At 39.4% G+C, this 21,311-nt stretch overlaps 1 long non-coding RNA gene across 5 annotated transcripts in view; it reads right to left on the reverse strand.

Moving 5' to 3' along the window:
* LOC103221188 (uncharacterized) overlaps nt 1-21,311 on the reverse strand; it is a 766,285-nt gene that overhangs the window by 559,856 nt on the left and 185,118 nt on the right. For 3 of the 5 annotated variants that reach the window (XR_012095545.1, XR_005237288.2, XR_012095544.1), the window contains exon 3: nt 11,780-11,849. This is a non-coding gene — a long non-coding RNA (uncharacterized lncRNA). Of the gene's footprint in view, nt 1-11,779; nt 11,850-11,984; nt 12,073-12,095; nt 12,263-21,311 lie in introns of those variants that run through there. The other 2 variants (XR_005237289.2, XR_012095546.1) reach the window with 2 other exon arrangements.

Raw genomic sequence — 21,311 nt, forward strand, 5'->3', positions numbered from 1 at the left:
ATGAATATTCAAATGTTCTAACATTAGTAGTTTTTTAACATTAATAAAGTTTTATTGGAATACAGCCTCACTTATTTGTTTACATATTACCTTGTAGCTGTTTTTATGCTACAACAGCTAAGTTGAGCAGTTGCAACATAGACCACATGGCCCATAAAGTCTAAAATACCTGCATTTACTGTCTGGCACTTCACAGAAAAAGTTTGCTGATTCCTGACTGGAAAGACCCTGTTGCAGTATCAGAGACCTTATTTTGAGAAATCCTTGTAAAACAAGGTTCACTGAAAGTCCATGCTACTGAGAGGTGACAATGTGCTAGCAACCCTCACTCTCAGTGCCTCCTCAGCCTCCGGCCTCCGCGTCCACCCTGGTGGCGCTCGAGGAGCCCTTCCGCCTGCTAGGGCACCGTGGGAGCCCCTTTCTAGACTGGCTGAGGCCGGAGCCTCCTCCCTCTGCTTGCAGGGAGGTGTAGAGGGAGAGGCGCCGCGGGAACCAGGACTGCGCTCGCTGCAGGTGTGAGTTCCCGCGGACGCGGCGCGGGCGCGGGGACCCAGCACACCGAGCGCCGTTGGCACCGCCGGCCCAGGGCAGTGAGGGGCTCAGCACCCAGGCCAGCAGCTGCGGAGGCTGCGCCGGGTCCCCCAGCAGTGCCCGCCCCCAGCGCAGCACTCAAATTCTCAACGGGCCTTAGCTGCCTCCCTGCAGGGCAGGGCTGGGGACCTGCAGCCCGCCATGTCTGAGCTTCTCCCCCTGCTGTGGGCTCCCTCCGGGCCTGAGCCTCCCTGAGGGGCACCACCCCCTGCTCTGTGGCACCCAGTCCTGTCAACAGCCCCAGGGCTGAGGAGTTCAGGTGCGGCTCAGGACTGGCAGGCAGCTCCTCCTGCAGCCCTATGCAGGATCCACTGGTGAAGCCAGCTGGGGTCCTGAACTGGATGGGGACTTGGAGAACTTTTATATCTAACTGGAGGATCGTATATGCACCAATCAGCACTCTGTGTCTAGCTCAGGGTTTGTGAATACACCAGTTGGTACTCTGTATCTAGCTAACCTAGTGGGGACTTGGAGGACTAGCAGTCTGTGACACTGTGTCTAGCTCAAGGATTGTAAATGCACCAGTCAGCACTCTGTGTCTTGCTCACGGTTTGTAAATACACTGATCAGCACTCTGTATCTAGCTAATCTAGTGGGGACTTGGAGGTCTAGCACTCTGTGACTCTGTCTAGCTCAAGGATTGTAAATGCACCAAGCAGCTCTCTGTAAAGTGGACCAATCAGCTCTCTGTAAAATGGACCAATCAGCAGAATGTGGGTGGGACCAGATAAAGCAATAAAAGCAGGCTGCCCGAGCCAGCAGTGGCAACCTGCTCAGGTTCTCTTGCACACTGTTTAGGCTTTGTTCTTTTGCTCTTTGCAATAAATCTTGCTGCTGCTCACTTTTGGTCCATGCTGCCTTTATGAGCTGTAACACTTACCGTGAAGGTCTGCAGCTTCACTCCTGACAGCGAGACCACCTTCACTCCTGACAGCGAGACCACAAACCCACCAGAAGGAAGACGTTCCAGACACATCTGAACGTCTGAAGGAACAAACTGTGGACACACCATCTTTAAGAACTGTAACACTCACCGCGAGGGTCCGCGGCTTCATTCTTGAAGTCAGTGAGACCAAGAACCCATCAATTCCGGACACACTACCTCCACTTGTTTTCTTTCTTAAAGATGCCCAAACTCCCTACATTTGCTATTTCAAGTCTTCTTCACGCTCCTCAGTCTCCTCTCCTACCTGGACTTCCTCACTCTCAGCAAATCTCTCCTTTTGCTTCACAAAGAACATACAACCTGTTCAGCAAAAGCTTCTTCAACAAAAGCTTATTCAAATTACTTCCCTTGTTTCCTTTACTCCTGTGTAAAACCAAAATTATTTATAAAATTGTAAGGCCTCGTGGTATCTTTAGTCTCTGATGGACTTACGTTCAAATCCAAACTCAGCTGTTACTTCGTTGTGACATAAAGCAAGGCCTCACCTCTGGTTTTATCAGATACAAAATGTGGCTGACAACGCCGAGCTCAGTGTGTTGTGGAGGGGAAGTGAAACAGCATGAGTTTGGCACAGAGTAGGCACTTGATAAATTCCTTCTTCATTTTGTCTGACTCCAAAATACTAATAGGTCATACTTACTGGAAACCTATTATATATCAGATATGTTATATCCATGACTTCATTAAATTCTGACAGAAACGCTGAGATAGAAGCTAAATCATACTGTCTCCCCAACTTTGCTTCATCAATTTTCTACCTTTCCCTTTCGAGTGTCACCTCCAATGACTTTATTCCTCTACACATACACTTATTCATATAAATATGCTCAGGTCTTCTCTCAACCTTACGACAACCTCATATTAAGGTTTTCTATCACCTTCTCTGCAGCAATAGAAAAGAAATCCCACTCACGCCTTAACTCCTTGCAATCCAGTGTCTGTTGTTTTAATCAATCTACTAAAATGCCTGTCTCCATTTGGGAACAAATGGCTCTCAAGATTATCAATAATTATTAGCTGTCACAATCAATGGCATTTTCTTGGTCTTTATTCTGCTTTAGAGCAAACAGTCTAACCTTTGAAGATTACACAACCATGAAAACAAAACTCTCCTTAACTGCCATAACAACTCCCTCTGATGGTTTCCTTTGCTTTTCTGACCACTTCTTGTCAGTCAGTTCCTCTGACTTTTAACTTTCTTTCTCATCCTTTTCTCCTGTGCTTTATACTCTTCTCTCCCCTCCACTGTTTTATCTGCTAGGACCCTGGCTGCAACTACCTGGGTTATGCAAATCGAAATAAGCTGTGTCTAGACCTAACATTTCTTTAAATTTTTTGTATCCTTTTTTTTTTTTCCATCATGGACTAAATGTCTATCCATATTTCAAACTTAATCAAGGAGAAACCAAAGCTCCCTTAAAATTAAGTATTTGTCCTGATTTCCCTATTTTGTCATTGATGCCATTATTCACTGAGATTTAAAATTATAGGATCTTTTTTTTTATCTTATTCTTTCTTACTTTGCCCTCAGCAGCTGCCATATATTTACCTGTAAAGGTATTTCTCCTCTTTCCCTGTCCTCATTCCCTCACTTCCTAATCAATATTCGGTCTATAACAGTTATAATTTTGCTCCCAATTTCTTCAGTGAAACTGCTCCTGCAGTTTCCTCCATATTGCAAAAGCCCACAGACCCATTTCAGGTATCCTTTTACTCTATTCCGTCCATAATATTTGAAACTGCTTCTCTCTCTCTTCTGGAAAGGCTATTCTGGGTTTTCTGTTCCCTCCATACACATATGTTGCCTATGTAATCTCTTATCATTGGGTATTTCCTTGTCTTATAGAACTTAACATACACTTGACTGGGAGCTCCTTGAGATTATGTGTCTGCCTTACACATAGTAAGCACTAAGTAAATACCTGTTGAATTAACTAAATACTTTGAGCAAATTAGCAAAAGGATTCAAAACACAAGTGAATTGTTCTAAAATTTATCTTAGGCCTGGAATTTTCCCCTTTCTGTCCTTCATTCCTCTTTCCTCTACTCTCCCTTCCAAAAAAAAAAATATATATATTTTAAGACTATGATATAATAACCAAACATCCAATATGATACCCCATGGCCTTCCACATCCTTTGTGCTTTGATTTCCCACCTCCTACTGTTGGAATATTTCATTCTTTAAGGTCCACTTTCTCCAAAATATCTTTCCTAATCCAACATGAATAAATAACCTTCAATATTTTAATCCATATAGTACTGCTCATACTACTTGGATGAGCCATATTCTTTCAATTCTATTATATTAGTGATTGACCTTATGGAGTGACCTAGTTCGCAAACTCCATGAGAGCAAGAACTATGCATTTCTCATCTCATATTTCACCTCATAATAAAACACTCAGTGAATTAGTAGTTGTTTTGTAAATTGTGAAACATCATATTTCCTGCTGCCTCAGTGCCTACGGTCTATGAGCACCGTGCCCAGGCAGCCAGGTGCACCAGTGTGATAAGGCTGGCCCCTGCCCTAAGTTCTGCTTGTTGCCGTCCTCTGATTTTAACCTAGTGACATTCAAATGCACCAATGAAATCCCCTCCTGCTTTTTGCTTGTGTACCCCACGCTGACCCCTGATCAAGGCACTTGCTCTCTTGGTCTCTCTGATCCTTGCTTGCTTGGTTGAGCTGGCTCCCTTGGTACTTCTCCCTCCCTCCCTCCATCCTCCCACCACGTGACCCTGTTTCTGTAGGACCTCTGAATACAATAAACTTCGTTTTCCTTCACCTCCCTTTTGTGCTTTCTCGTGGCCATACCTGACTGACCATCTCATGAAAGAACACAAAACAATAGTTACTTCGCTGTGTCACATGTATTGAAATACTTGCTTTCAATTATCTCCCATCTCAAAAACTCTCCCTTGATTCCTGTGTTCTACTTCAGCTTTGACCCTGTCCCTTTCTTCCCCTTCCTAACATATCTGCCTGAAAGGGTTGTCCATGGGTGCAGTCTCCCCTGTCTGACCTCCCACTCTCTTCTTAACCCACTTCAAACTGACTCGCATGTTGTTCCTCTACCCAAACTGCTTTCGCTGAAATCAATCACAATTTCTTTGTTGCTAAACACAACAAAGGACCTTTATTGGTCCTTGACTTCCTTGACATTTCTGTTGAAAGATGGTTCTAAATCTGTCATGAGTCCAGAACTCATCTGAGCTCACATTTACATGTCCGGTTCTTTACATGTAAATGTAAGACATCCTCATCTGGGTGTCATACTCAGTAGAGTGCTCCACAAATACTTACTGAATAAAGAACACTCCCCAAGTCTGTTCTTCGTTCTGATCTAAACCAATTTTTCTTACCCTATTTTAACCTATACCCTATTTTTAATAAACATGTAAAGTCTTATGCTTCCCCCAGCACCAACTACATTCTGAAAGAGCTGCCCATGCTTTATCCAGAGGCTACTGCAGGCTGAGAATGACTTATCCTCTGCATATCCCCGTTGGGGTCTGACCAAGGAGATTCTGTGGAACATTAGTTTGTGATGTTCAAATCATTGAAACAATGGTATTTTTGCATTTTTCAAATATGACATTATAGTATTACAGTAGATAGGCTCACAGACTTTCTGAAACAACAAACAGAAACCTGGAGATCCTGACACGCTGTTCATAAGGGTCACCCTTTCCTTGTACTGCTCGCCCTCCCAGCTGGCAATCGCACTGCCAGAAGCAGAAAGAAACTCTAAAATTGTGTGACTTTATGTTATAAAGCCTTTAAACATTTTTGACCCTCTAGGTATAGAGTGGGCATTAATAAACACTTTGAGCAAATTAGAGAAAAGATTCAAAACACCAGTGAATTGTTCTAAAATTTACCTTATGCCTGGAATTTTCCCCTTTCTGTCCTTCATTCCTCTTTCCACTACTCTCCCTTCCAAAAAAAAAAAAATTAGAAGAAATTTATTTTTAATTTTAGAAGGGAAGGTAGAGGAATGAAGGACAGAAAGGGGAAAATTTCTTTAAAAAAATTTTTTTTTTTTCTGTTTTCATTGCATTGATGACGGATGATGCTGTCCTTGTAGGCAGCTGGACTTTTTTTTTTTTTTTTTTCTCTTTTTTGAGACGGAGTCTCATTCTGTCCCCCAGGCTGGAGTGCAGTGGCATATCTCAGCTCACTGCAAGTTCCGCCTCACAAGTTCACGCCATTCTCCTGCCTCAGCCTCCCGAGCAGCTGGGACTACAGGTGCCCGCCACTACGCCCGGCTAATTTTGTGTGTGTGTGTGTGTGTCTTTTTTTTTTTTTTTTTTTAATAGAGACGGGGTTTCACCGTGTTAGCCAGGATGGTCTTGATCTCCTCACCTTGTGATCCGCCCGCCTTGGCCTCCCAAACTGCTGGGATTACAGGCATGAGACACTGCACCCGGCTTTTTTTTTTTTTTTTTTTTTTTTTTTTTTTTTTTTTTTTTGCCAGAAAAGTAATTGTCTAGTTTTGAATTTTCTGTGAGGAAATAGAAGTGACTTTCTCTTTGGCCATGCCTAGTAGCCCCCATATTTTTTTTAAACCAAGTTGTTTCAGAGGAGTCATCCAAGCAAGCTTGACAGGAAAGGGCTCTGCTGTGTGCTTAAGGAGCCATATTTCCAGAGCTGACTTACCCAGCAGATGAAAGAAATCCTGAATTTCTGCGCGACCTGTGGCCAAATTTCAAACTTTCTGCACAGCAAGGCTGGAGGAGCACAATTTTTCTTATGCTCACATCTTCATTTCACTGAGTCCTGCTGGCTTCTACCTTTGAACTATTAAGGTACTAAATGATTCCGCTGGATGAAGTACTTTACCCTTCAGTTTATGAAAGAAATTGAAAATAGCTATGTTTTATTTTTTCATAGCACACTTTTGTCACTGTGCCCATGTCTTTTCACCCCTAATGATCTAGCATATATTTGTTAAGAGAGCTTGTTCTTCTGACAAAAGAAAATATATATTATTAAATCTGTTCTTGTAACTGTCTTAGTGAGAGAGAAAAATTATAATCTTTCATATTGGTTTCAGAGCACTTTATAAGGAGTCTGTAAACATCAAAAGGCATTTATTTTTAGCCTCCAATTGATTCTTGAAGGACATACTCATTAAAGCAATGACAATGTAGGCAATTTTGGATGGCTGGCAGATTTGACATCCTCTCCTAAAAGAGCTACACTGGCTGACAATCAAGTTCAAGGCTCCAAGAACCATATAACATCAACTGTTTAAGCCAAAAAGCAGAAGTAAAGACTTGAGTAACTTAAAAGGAAACCTATGCAGAAAATACACTTGAGTGCAGACAAATGAATCTGAAGGCTTTCTAAACCTGGGGTTTCAAAAGGTTTTATAAAATGTTTCTCAGTTATCACTCCTGGCCTCAAACTTAAAACAAATCGTATATGTTGAGCTATTACAGTTGATTCTTCTCTTTTCAATTTTTTTAAAAGAGTACATAGAAACCGAACTGATAAATGCCCTATTACCTAATCACATGATTTAATGTGTATTATCATAGTCTAAACCCTTGTGATATTAAGCCTGAAGAAGGCTTGGTTTCCATTCTTCAGGGTCTCTGGCCTGTCTTTCCCTTTCTAGGCATCGACATTCTATTATCATTTAAATAAAATCGACTTTGTTTATTTAATATGTAAATATAGGATATAGTTTTCTATATAGTATACAATGAAATCATTGTACATACTGAAAGGGAGACTCAAATTCATTTCTAGCATTCTATTAATAGGTAAGTCCCCTTTATTTCTTTTCTCATTCTTAGCTTCACCCCTCCCTCCATCCTTAATTTTCTATTTAAAGCTATCCTTTAATTATGTGGTTGTGGCCCCATATACACTAACATGTTCTAAGATTTTTTTCCTGGGACACCTTGAATTCAGTCATCGGGGGGTTGCAAAAGAGTAATGACATTTTCTGTAATGCCTGTTGATGGAGACACTGTCCCCTGAATCCTCCTTGACATCCCACTGAAGAATATTTTTTCAAAACTAAATGCCTCAAAAGCCAAGAGACTGGTATGTTTTTCCCCAAAGTAAAATAATGGGATTATTTCAATTGCTACATCATCCTCATTTCTACTAAGTAAAGTAAGAACTGTCACAGAGAAGGGTTTTGGAAGTGTGTTAAGCATGGCACTGGGTTTAGACATGCAAGCTTAGTTTTAGAAGCTGGGGCAAAACCATATTGCTCCCTATTACATTTTAATGAGGAGAGAAAGGGGGACGCAGGCATAGAAGAAAGCAGCTAGGTAAGGGGGATGCAGGAATAGAAGAAAGCAGCTAGGGAAGCTGGGTGGAACATGAAGGAAGGGTCAAAGAGAGGAACCTCCAATTTTAGCAAACGGAAAAGGTACTTTGCAGACCAGAATGTTTAATAGGAATGTTTAAGTGGCTTGATGTGGGATACGCAAAGTTCATCCCCTCCACTTCCCACTCAGTAAAGTCCACATTGCCCACTCACTCTTCTGTGAAAGGAGATTCCATTAGAGAACTTCAGTGAAGACCTGACATCCGTGATTCTGGATTGGCCTTGGGCAATCACGGAAAGAAGGTATGCATGTGCAGGAGACTGCAGGGACAGCTGACTTCTACGTTACCCAAAGGAAGTCAATGCTATGAGAGTCAGAGATACCTGAATTTAATCCCACAGAGGCATATGTTGCCTGTGTAACCAGCACCTGGTAACTGAATCCTTCTGATTCTGCATTTTTTCCACCAGAAAACAAGGGTAACAATAGATGGCTTTGAGGTTGTTGTAACCATTAGGGCTGTATAAAATGCTCACTATATGGAAGTCATCCTCTAGATGACTTTTTTCCACTTTTGTTTTAGCTGTTAAAAGCTTTGAGCCAAGTCTATGACTCAAAAAAATGTTAAAAATGTAAAAAAATATGGTCTCCATATTTGTGTTGTTCTTTTCCCTCCTAAGTCTCAAACCAATTTATATTTTCTCTATTCTTAATTATCTGGACATTATTTATATCTACTGTATTGTATTATAACATGTACCAAAATGCTTGTAAAAGGTGGTGCTACAAAATAGATTTTTTTCTGTTTACTATGCTCCCAGTTTCCCCATTCTGAATTTTAAGACATGGTGGGAGTTGGCACATTTTTCTCCCTTTTGGATGCTGCTGCTGCCATGCTGAGGGTTGTCTGACTAATAACTGGAATGGTCTGGGCATTGATCAATATCTGCCTTATCCCCTTTGTCATCTAAAGTTGGCCCCCATCTGGGGTTAGGAGTGACATCAGTGTGTGTTGGTCTTGTCTTCTTTGTCATTATGTCATCACCAGCTAAGCTAACTAGACCGACCATCATATTCATGCCAAAAAGTACATCCCAGTATGTCTGCCCAGCCCATAGAAGGCAAGACAAGAAACAAGCAAAGGACATATAACATTCTCTTTTGACACCTGAGGAAAGCAAAGTGCAAAGATGCTGGTAATGAGTCCAGAGGCATCAATATAAAGCTGGAGTGAAAACCAGGCCAAATACTTTCCTGCATCCTGAACCCTAGAGAATGCAGATTGATTAGTCAAGCAATCTGTTATTGCCTGCTGGTATGTCAAAGCATGGGCATGTCCTGCCTAAGACAATAAAAGAACACCTTTTAGGTAATAGCTTCTACTGGCAGGGCTTAAGCAGGGACCAGGACCTCCACCCAGAGAGGAGCGGTGCTTCATGAGCCTTCTCTCCACTTTTGGGTTCTATTAGTAGGCCCTGAAAGCATTGAAACCTCAATAGCATCACTGTAATGGAAAAGTGGCTCCAAGTTTCTGACATGAAGCACAATAAAGTTTTAATTTTACTAGAAGAAAAACAGAACTTTAAAGTCAATCTCAGATGCTTAGAGTCTTTACAAATGTGTCACTCATTTCCTTTCCTCTGATAAGTTTTAAAGATACTTCGAGGTACCTCTGTGGATCATCTTTGTGGATCTATATTTCTAAACTTTCCAGGAATGACTTTTTGTTGATTCGTTTTTATTTTTGTATTGGCTTAGCAAAAAGTAAAGTGTGTAACGTATCAGTTGTTATACTTGAGAATATGAAGTTCACAAGCAAAATGTGTGAGATGGTTTCCTTTGTCCCAATGGGTAATTGAAAATAATTAGCTCTCCAGCTCCCCAAAATGCAGGTGCTTAATGTTTATACCTACGCTGAGAGAAAGAGGATTTCTCTTCTCTCAGGGTAGGTACAAACATTATTCTTGTTAGTAGATTGCTATACTAACAAGAGTTTCAGAACAAGTAATCCTTGATAAGTGGAGCAAGCAGGAACCTTCGCTGATTTTAGGGCCTAATTACCTATTTCTTAATGCTGTCTTCACAGAGATCTTTCATAACTGCAACAAAACAAAGTACCTCTAGTTTTACCAAAAGTGCTTAAAGGAAACATAGAAGAGAACTTTTGCAAAAGGCTTACAAGATTGACTAGACATGAAACTAGCAAGCAAAAGACAAAGCATTATTTCCCAGGTACTAATTTGTATTAACAACAAAACAACCACGACACTCCTAAATAATAAACTTTTTCTTTCAAGAACTAAAAAACAAAAAAAGGAACAACCCTAATTTAACAACAATCTTAATTTATATAAAAGAATTAAGTCAATAGCCTGAGGAAAAAAATTGCATAATGTGTATAATTAATTACATCCCCTAGACAAACCCTCTTTTATACTGCACTTCTCTGTCAGTCTAAGATTACAGGCAATAACCTCAGTGACAATGTGCAGGTCATCTAGAGCATCATACCCATGTAGACAACACAACAACCCAACTCACTTTTGCAGGAAGAACCACACTTTGATTCAAGAAGAAGTGCAGCAATTTTGTTCTCCTTCCTGTCTCCTATCCCCTCAGGTTTTAATAATCTCTTTTGTTGCAATTGTTACAAATTATCAGTAACAAAAATTTTGTAACTTCAACACCAATACAAACCAATATGCCACTGCCACCGTCTTGGCAGGCTGCCATGCGTGCTATTTTAAAGTTAGGCATTAGGAGGCAGCAAATGGCTCGAAAACACAAGCAAAGATAAATGTAGGAAGTTGGCAGAGACCTGCAGCTGCAAAAGCTTAGAAAACAGACTTCATCTTAAATACAAACTTCCAGGAATTTATATTCGATGTGAGGAATAGTTAGAAGGGAGAGGGTTTGGCCCTCGCAGAGACCGTTGTGAAATAATCTGAATCCTATTCCCCATTTCAGCATCTCTATAAATACTGACTGTTATTTTAAGGGTTAAACAATATAGGACTTGGTTTTAATTAATCTTGTTTTTTTCTTGTCTCCAGAAACAAGGATCTCATGTTTGCCTACATGAAATTCTCAGGATCTGCTAGTAGTGCCAGCCCTAATGCAAATACTGTTCAAGCTATCTCAAAGACGTCAGAACGTCTGCCCCATATTGCTTCATTCTAAGGCATTTATTTATTTAAAATATGCACTGTAGTTACTCAGAAATGCCAATGCTGAATTTATGTTTTAAAAAATACTTGTGGCATGTACTCTAATCCAAGGTATCATGTCTTCAGGTAGCATAAGTCTGTCTTATTTTTAGGAGGCTAAAAATGAACTTTTCACTTTCCCAAATGAGAAAAATGTCTCTAATGAAAGCTTTGTTATTTTAATTACAATGTTTGATTAAAAGAAATGTCACTTAAACTGCATTAAAAATGCAGTTTAATAATGTCAGAACAATTCTTGCCTCTCTCTGGATATTCATTTTAAAGAAATAAGCTCAAATAATTTATAGAATTTCATTTCAGGCATAAATAGAAAGGTCCTTAGAAAACATTGTTACTATGAATTAAAACTATAAATGTGTGAGGAAGATTGTATGGTAAATAAAACAAGAAAACTTAGCATCTCCAAAGACAGCTCCCTGCAATATTTGCATTGTTTCTTAAACTGCTGTACTAAGAATGCAGATATTATATGGCACAAACACTTAGTTTTTACAGAATGTACTGGTAAATTTAGCAATAGTGAATAACACATTCATTATCACAACAGTAATTGTGTGATAAACAGTTAAATCAAACCAAAGGTAATCCACACCAAATAATGCAAATGTTGCACAAAATCCATTTTCCTTCAAGGCATGCATGATGATTTCAAACTCCTCCAGTAATCAAATTTCAGCTTTATTACAATTAACTAGTAATTGAAAAATAAATCACACATTACTTACTACTTTTCAGATGTGTATGCCATCCTTCCAAATTCAAAAGAGTGAAGAAGAATCACAGCCATGAGGAAATCTAGCAGGCAAAAGGAGGGAACATAGGAAGTATTAGTTGTCTAAAAATTAGCATCTTCAGGTTTTCTTGAGGTACTTCCCACAAGATCCCAAAGCAAAGAAAAAAAAGAAAAAGTTGGAGAAAAACATCACACACATCACGAGCCGACTTTCTCCACAAACCCATGCAGCTCCAAACTTTAAAGGCTCAAATTGTTGAGCATCCTGATTGAGCAAATATCCGACTTCGGTATCACTGGTTACGTACACATTTTCAGTAAGATGAATGCATCTCCAAAATTATGGTTACTTTAATGTATTATCCAGATTTCCCCCCTGTTTCTCTCCCCTTCTCCTTTTTCCATTCACATTTTTCTTCCTACAAAATGCACATAGGTCTGTTCTTCCTTGTACCCCGAGTCAGGCCTGGCTTTGAAATGCATTTCAATCTCTCAACACAGACTGCTTTCATTGCATTTAGAGCCCCACTAAGGCCCAGCTTTAAAAGCTACTGATTCTTTTTTTCTTTAGCCTTCCTCACAAAGGAAGGGTATTTTGTAAATTACCAGCTCGTTCAGATCAACAAAAGGTACTTTCATAGAAAGCCCCATTTGATTTTGCTCAAATTTGATTACTAGGATGGAGAAAAGGAAAGGAAGTCAAAAAGAAAAACCCCAGATGGCTTTTTCATTCATCTCAGTGAATGAGCTTTATCTGTGCCTTTTGAAACTGTAGCAGTGGAAAAGCATTTCTGTTGGCTTAAAAAACTTGACAAAAATTATTGGTTTGCCATTTCTCATGTAACAGCCATTGGGAACTGGATGAAAAGACTTTTTCATGGGATCGCCTGCTTGGATCAAAATAATGGAGATTAGGTATTTCATTATAAATTACAGTGGGAGATAGAGCAGGCTGTCATATTAATAGCAACCTGCTCATGGCCTTCAATGGTAGCTATTCTCCTAGACAAAGGACCAAGGGGGTTGTCTATTGAACTTGTACTTTAGGCCTGATCAATTTTCTATCATCAAGGCAAAAGGTGAGATGACTAACAAAGGAATTCACACATGAGTGACCTCATAAGCCTTCAGATAAAACAGCTTAAAGAAGCAAAATACATCCTGAAATTATGGATGATAAACTACATAAAGAAGAAGACAGAGTATGAGAATGAGAGAGGAAAGAGCAATGGTCTATAATTCTCCTCCCTCTTCTAGGCCAAATGGACATATTAAAAGCTACTTGTTTTCAGCTGCAGATAATTGCAACATTTGGTTTGCAGTGGTCTGCTATAAATCCTTCAGCCTATGTTTTTTTCCCCCAGCACAGTTCCAGCCATTTCATTCGCTATTAACAACAGCATTGTGTTCAAGACAAAGCTTCTACCAGGAGTCACGCTTAAAAATAAAAATAAAAGGAATCACAACCAACACGGGCTTCCAGATAGTTCACAGTAAGTGTGCATTTGTTATTTGCTCCAGGTTACCAGCTTCTTGCCTGATTTATGTACTTCTTAGAATCTAAAGCAATTCAAAGTCCAAGCAGTTAATGAAGAACAGTGAAACATCTGATTCAATCAAGATTCTTTCAGAAAATAGTGATGACAAATTGCTAATCCAAAGTGCCAGCGAAGGATGAGCGATTAATTTTCATACAGCCACAAGGAATATTTTCAATTCCTCATCGAAGTTGTCCAGATCACTGTAGAAATTACCAAAATCCTTTTCCCTGTGATATTTCCATGGAATTTTTTTCAACTTTTCTATTAAAAAGCCTGGGGGATTTCTGCCTGATAATATCACTGTTCACTGGGGGTAGTAAAGAAATTATCTTCAAAAGATAAAAACCAGGGTCACCAAAAGTTACTATTACCTGGAAATGCAAATGCAGTGTAACATTTTGTGTATATTCTATAATGCTAATCAAGGGAAAAATATATGTGAGCAGGACAAACTTTTACAATGCTATTTTTTTAAACCAAAGAGCAGTATAAGATCATTAACGGGAAATTACTTCCAACTGCCTAAAAGCCTGAGAAAACACCATAAATACCACCCATGACAGCAGTTGTCAAAATAGGGCTGCATTTTGAAAGGCACCCTTGACAGGTGTGAGACTTGACACAGTCTTAGTACATACTCATGTTAGCAATTTCTCACATCTACTGATGATGAGATAAGGAAGTTCGTTTATGTATGGACCAATAAAACAAAGATGTAGTATTATCTGAGGTATACATACAAATGACTCCACATTTGTATAAAATTGGATTTTCTATGTTCTTAAGGGAGCCCTGGATCCTTGGACTATCTTAACCATTCTGGGAGATCCCAAATTCAGGGTTATTAAAGAGGAATTAAACAACAGTGGTGGGAGTCAGTGCACAGGCAGGCTCTTCACACTATTGGTGTGAACATGGACTGGTAAGAACTTTCTGGAGGGCAACTGGACAACATGCCTTTAAGTTTAAAAATTTTCCTGGCTCTTGACTTAGTTATTTCACCTCTAGAAATTTCACCCAGTAGAAACTATCAGAAATGCAGATAAAGATTTTTTTTCCCCAAGAAGATACTTATCATACAGTGAGTCAGGTAGGATACTGGTTAAGATTACAAATTAGAGAGCCAGACTAGCTAGAGTAACAATTACAACTTGACCAACTTCCAATCGCAAGGTGAGACTTTGGTTGTTAACCTCTCTACACCTCAGTTTTCTTGCCTGCAAAATGAGGATCTCAAAAGTGTTATGAGAATTAAATGAAGAGTAAATATATGTAAGGAATTAAAGCACTGACTAGCACATAGTAAGTACTGAATAATTATTAGATATTGCTATTAATATAAATCATCTAAACTTAGATAATTATTAACTGAATCATGATAAATATAACACAATTTAATTTGTCCATTAAAGATCATGCCTTCAAATAATTCTTAATGATGTAGAGAAACATTCATACTGGGTTAAAAAATCAGGACATAAAACCATATATTATGGTATCTCAAATATAGATATAATATCTATGTATGTTTTTAAAATGGCAATAGTATTTCTTTTTTGGATAAAGTACTTTCAAATGGTTTTGATTTTCTTGTCATAGTTTTTAATCTTTATAAAACATTTTAAATTATTATTCTTATTATTTGAAGCAGAGTTTCGCTCTTGTTGCCCAGGCTAGAGTACAATGGGACGATCTTGGCTCACGGTAACCTCTGCCTCCTAGGTTCAAGTGATTCTCCTGCCTCAGCCTCCCAAGTAGCTGGGATTACAGGCATGCACCACTACACCCAGTTAATTTTGTCTTTTTAGTAGAGACAGGGTTTCTCCATGTTGGTCAGGCTGGTCTCAAACTCCCAACCTCAGATGATTCGCCCACCTCAGCCTCCCAAAGTGCTGGAATTACAGGCGTGAGCCACCACACCTGGCCTAAATTATTTTATAAACTCTTACTTTTATAGCAGTTCATGAAGAAGGAGTTGCATAGGTGCAGCATTTCATAACACTGTATGCTGTTTGGTTTCCCTGTAACCTGGCCTACCTCTACTTGATAGCACTGTATGTGTAGCACACAGTGTAGCAGAAAGTCAGAATCTATGCCAAAATTCACTCTGGTGCTCAGCACTAAGATCTGGAAATGAGCTGTACTTCCAGAACTGGGAAGTAAGCTTAAATTCTAAAATTTAAAGAAGGAAAATCCAAATATATTGGATTCACAAAGTTTCCTGACCTAAGAAGCTATTAGCATTTGGGTTACCAAAGGCATTTTTACAATGGAGAATCCAGAAAAATGACTCAGGAATGAACTTGGAAAGATATGTATATGCCAACATGTCCAGGTTAGAGAAATCAATGAAACCAAGAGTTAGCTTTCTGAAAAGATAAATGTAAAAATCAACTTATATAGGCTGTGTGCAACACCAACAGCTTCAGTCCAATCAATTAGGGGCAACAGACAAAACGAAGAAATCACAAGAAATCTCAGTAACAGGGTCCAAGTAGTGATCTAATCAATTGCAGGAGTGTCTAAATAGAGAGACTAGGTTGCATCTAATAAAGGGACTCTCTATATGAATTCTTTTTAAAGGGGGTAATAAGTAAGCACTTGTCCCTTTCTTTCTTCCTACCCACATGGGAGCTAGAACCTGGGGGCAGGAAGGGAGGTTGATGGGAGAGCAGACCCTATCCTCCCACGCTTCCTGGTTCCTCAGTCAAACCCAATCCAGGAGGCAGGGAAAGAGTGGAGAGGAGAACCTAGAGTGTTTAATCAGACTGTGCTAGTCTTTAGTAACTAAGTGACTGGAAAGTTATGGAATCTTCCAAGGTATCATTAACAGTCAGGAATGCAACAGGGCAAAGTTAAACATGGAGAAAAGTGAACTCGATTCGGATTACTCAGTACAAGAATTACATGTGTATTATGTCTTTGTTGAAAGAAAACATATCAAAGCTAGACCTTTCAAGAAACTTCAATTCATAAAAAGCCAAGGTCAAGAACATGAAAGTACCATATGATTCAGCAATTGTACTTCTGTGTATATGCCCAGAAGAACTGAAAGCAGAAATTCAAACAAAGATCTGTACATCAGTGTTCATAACAGCACTATTCACAATAGCTAAAAGGTAGAAGCAACCCAAAAGTCCACCAATGGATGAATGGAATAGCAAAATTTGGTACATACATAGAAGGAAATATTAGCATTAAAAAGTAAGGAAATTCTGACACACTCTACAACATGCATGAACCTTGGAGATACTATTCTAATAAAATAAGCCAGTTACAAAAGGACAACTATGGTATGAGTCCACTTATACGAGGTATCTAGAGCAGTCCGATTCATAAAGACAAAAAGCAGAATGGTGGTTTCTGGGGACTCGGAGGAGGAGAGAGTGAGGGGTAGTGTTTTATAGAAATCGTTTCATTTAGGAAAGATGAAAAAGCTCTGCAGACAGACGGTAGTGATGACTGCACAGCAATGTGAATGTACTTCATGCCACAAGCCGTATACTTAAAAATTGTTATAATGGTACATTTTACGTTTTATATATTTTACCACAATTCCAAAAAGGAATATTAAAATCTTGTTTCCTAAATTCCTCAATTATTTATTTGATGATCATCCAGTTTAACATAATTAAAGAAAAAGATAAAAAGGAGAGAAGAAAAAATGGGAGGGGAGGGAAAGGGAGAGGATGAAGAGAGAAATAAAGGGAGAGGCAGCAAGGGAGGGAAAAAAGGAAGGGCTGCTATATGCAGTCACCATGCAATTTGTACACTTCACCCAGATACCAGAGGGGCAAATAGGGGTAAACTCCAGTCAGGAGTTATGCTGACCGAGTTGCACGCCTTGGGGCTGGACTTCAATAGGTGGGAGGAAGGGATGCCATTTTGTAATTCATCTATCCAGAGGGGACATCATTTATTAATTTGCAGAATGGCACCATATGTGTCAACAGGCCTTGGAAGAGAGACAGATTGGTATGTGGACAGATTTGGTGACTCACAGCTGTAATCCCAGCACTGTGAGAGGCAGAGGCGGGTTTTCTTTTAAGAGAAGAATAAAAACTTGAAAATATCAGAATACAATGTCTGTACTAGGCATAAGTGTTTTTAACAGTTTTGTTGCACTTGTATGTGTGTGTGCATGCATATTGGTCATGATCTGAAATGCACTTCGGAGTGAAGGTAACAACCAGAAACAGCTTGAGGCATTTGCCTTCTCTAAGTTCAGAGATTACATCAGAAGGGCTTCAGAGCTTTGCCATGGCATAATAAACATAATATACAAGTAAAGTATATATAGTAGTTTAAACTAATAAAGTTTATAGAGAAAAGCAATGAAGCAAGATACTCCTTTGTAGGGAGTGGGGAGTGGGATATTCCATTTTTATTTCCAAATTAAAATAAGTAATTAGATTTTCAATAAATTATTTTGTCATATTAAAAATTGCAGGCCGGGCACGGTGGCTTATGCCTGTAATCCCAGCACTTTGGGAGGCCGAGGCTGGCAGATCACCTGAGGTCAGGAGTTCAAGACCAACCTGGCCAACATGGTGAAACCCAGTCTATACTAAAAAAATACAAAAAATTAGCTGGATATCATGGCGGGCACCTGTAATCCCAGCTACTCGGGAGGCTGAGGCAGGAGAATCACTTGAACCCGGGAGGCAGAGGTTGCAGTGAGCCAAGATTGAGCAATTGCACTCCAGCCTGGGCTACAAGAGTGAAACTCCGTCTCAAAAATAATAATAAATAAATAAATAAATAAATAAATGATAGCATTAATAAAATATGTTCAGAAAAAGACAAATAGCTACTGGTGTTGAGGCAGGAGAAACAAAGGACAGAATCACACTTTTGACAGGTGATCCAGGTTCTAGGAAACAGCTGTGAGCTTCAAAGCCAGACTGACTTCAATTATGATTTCCTATTTTGTCCCTAAAGATGGTGTCACCTTGGACAACTTTCCTAACCTCATAGAGTCTTAACTTTTTCCTCTGAAAAATAGGGATATTCTATTTCACTTTCTGCGTGGTAAGATAGGTGAGGTAACATTGCATAAAGTGCTTAACATATTGTTTGTAGCATAGTAAGTGTGCTATAATATTTGTATTAGTATGATGATTAAATATAATATCTAGCCCACATCTGCCATACTGTAGACACTCAGGAACAGTAGTTATGAATGTAGTTGTGCAGTTTATTGCAATTTTTTTTTTTTTTAAGACAGAGTCTGGCTCTGTCGCCCAGGCTGGAGTGCAGTGGCGCAATCTCGGCTCACTGTAAGCTCCGCCTCCCTGGTTCACCCCATTCTCCTGCCTCTGCCTCCCGAGTAACTGGGACTACAGGTGCCCGCCACTACGCCCAGCTAATTTTTTTGCATTTTTAGTAGAGGCGGGGTTTCACTGTGTTAGCCAGGATGGTCTTGATCTCCTGACCTCATGATCCACCCACCTAGGCCTCCCAAAGTGCTGGGATTACAGGCGTGAGCCACCGCGCCCGGCCTGCAATTTTTAATATGACAAAATAACTTATTGAAAATCTAATTACTTATTTAATTTGGAAATAAAAATGGAATATCCCACTCCCCACTCCCTACAAAGGAGTATCTTGCTTCATTGCTTTTCTCTACAAGATTTATTAGTTTAAACTACTATATATACTTTACTTGTATATTATGTTTATTATGTGGCATCTGTCTCCTTTACCAGAATAGAAGCTGTGTCAAGGCAGAAATAATAATAATAAACTAATTATCAGCTAAGCCCTTATGACCTTCAAATCTGAACCTGCGTTAGCCTGAGAGGAAGTTAATATTCTTTTCTGGTGAAAAAGAGAAAAGCTTTCTGGGACTGGCCACCCCCAAGTGAACCCTGAGTAGACCTTTGCTTTTGAAATCCTAGGCCCATAGATTTTTTGTTTCAGGTGGGAGAACACAAAGGCTACAGAGTTCCATCACTGAGGAGGAGAAGTAGCCTCATTCTCCTAAGGTCAGATTCACAAATATTGTTTCGTAGTTTATCTACATGTCTGTCAAAAACTGTGAAGGGCCTGCTTGTGAGATAACAAGTAAGACTGCCAGAGTGTCATGGATGGACGTTAATTCACAAATGTTTACTAAGGATAATAACACAGAACAATAAGCAAGATCACAGATGCTTTGCAGTCTGTTCATGCTTCAATTCGTAGGCAAATTTCTTTCATGTTGTATACCTTGAACACATTTAAATATTGACTGAGATGTTATAAAAATGTAAAGCTTTGCTATTGGTACTCCATTAATAACAAATAGAAGTAACTTGAACATGAGATAACATTTGTTTTTATCTGTTTTTAAAAGGATCTTACCAAGGAAATAATGTAAATAAAACTGATATGGATGTGTTTAATCTATGAGATAATAAAAATTTTAACAATTTTAGAAACAAATTACAAACACTGCTGTGCTAACTAAAACCATTTAATCAACCATTAAAGTAAATCCTATGGGGTTTCTACTTGACAGTATTCCTTAATCTAGTCTGATACGCTCTATGAACTTCAAAGGAATAAAACTTATTTTCTTGAAATTATTATATAACTCAAACCTTTTAAATCAATTATACAATCAGTCTGAATTAGCAAAGTTTAACTGTCCTAATCAAAATTTAAAACACTTTTATTAGTGGTACTAATCAAGGCAGAGTTATTTAAGTAATGAAACAACGTTGATATTAGAGCCAAATCAAACTGATTTAGAAACACAGATAGCTATATATTATAGCTGCATATGACCTACGTGCAAAGAAGCCTCGGTAAAAATTGCTAACAAGAATCACGACTGATCTTATCAGTTAAAACAACTGTTTTATTATCACTTTAAAACACTGACATAATTATTGATCCCTCCCTTACCCTCAGACTTTAGATCCAATTCATCAATAGCCCTGTTGATTTTACCTCCCAAATACATATTCTGTCTACTTCTCTTGTATGGTTCTGGGGCCCTTGTCCATACATTATTATGTATCTCTGAACTGGTGCAATGGCTAATAACTGACTTATCTCATTACCCTTCTCCCTCTAGCAATGTTCTCCTTCATCTCCAGTCTTCTTAATTCCATGAGAGTAATCCTTTTAAGAGTGACATCAACAAGATAGTGGAGTAGGACCCTTGACTCTTCTATTCCCCATAAGCATGCCGATTCAGCAACAATTCACAAATTCCATTTTTTAGAAATTAGAAACTAATTGAAAGACTCTGTACCCTGGAAGAATGCAAAACTAGACTCAGCAACACCAGTAGGTAGATTTGGAACATCCTCTTGCTGGAGATCCTGCATCCAGTGCAGTGCCATATAATCAAGAAGGGTTCCCCGGCTCCCCAATTTACCTAGGGGAGAAAAAAGGTTGGTTTGCTTTTCCTGTGATGCTCCAACTTTTCTAGGGGACTCCCTAGATGACCATCTACTATGTTGCCAGTCTTAGAGTTCTGACAAGTCTGACATAGTCTTGTGGCCTGGGAGAGAATGAAGATGGCAGCTTGGGTTGATGGATACCACTGATCTCCCCATCAACTCAGCACTGAGTGAGCAGATTAAAAATCTCAGCTCTCAGCTTTCTCCAGGGAAGGGAAAGTATTAATCCATGTGGCCAGTGCTCCAGCTTCTCTGGGGCTTGTTAAAGAGCTACCATTTGTCTCTCCAACCTTAAAGCTCTGATGGATTCAGCACAGTGTAGCTGCCCAGAGGATACTGAAGATGGCAGATAGGGCTGATAGACACCATAGTTCCCTGCATCCAGCTCAGTACTGAGTGAGTGAACAAAACCCACAACTGTCTACTTCTCTCTGGGCAGGGAAAGCATTAGTAGAGGCCATGAGAATCTCTGACCAGGATGACTGATGGTGGTCTTTTCCTGTACAAGACCAGTCCATAAAGATTGGGAGAAGTACTTGCCCTATCTAATGGGCAGGCCTCAAGCCAGAAAGTCAAGAAAAATAAAGAA

Source organism: Chlorocebus sabaeus, chromosome 15 (assembly GCF_047675955.1).
Source record: "Chlorocebus sabaeus isolate Y175 chromosome 15, mChlSab1.0.hap1, whole genome shotgun sequence".
Lineage (NCBI taxonomy): Eukaryota > Metazoa > Chordata > Mammalia > Primates > Cercopithecidae > Chlorocebus > Chlorocebus sabaeus.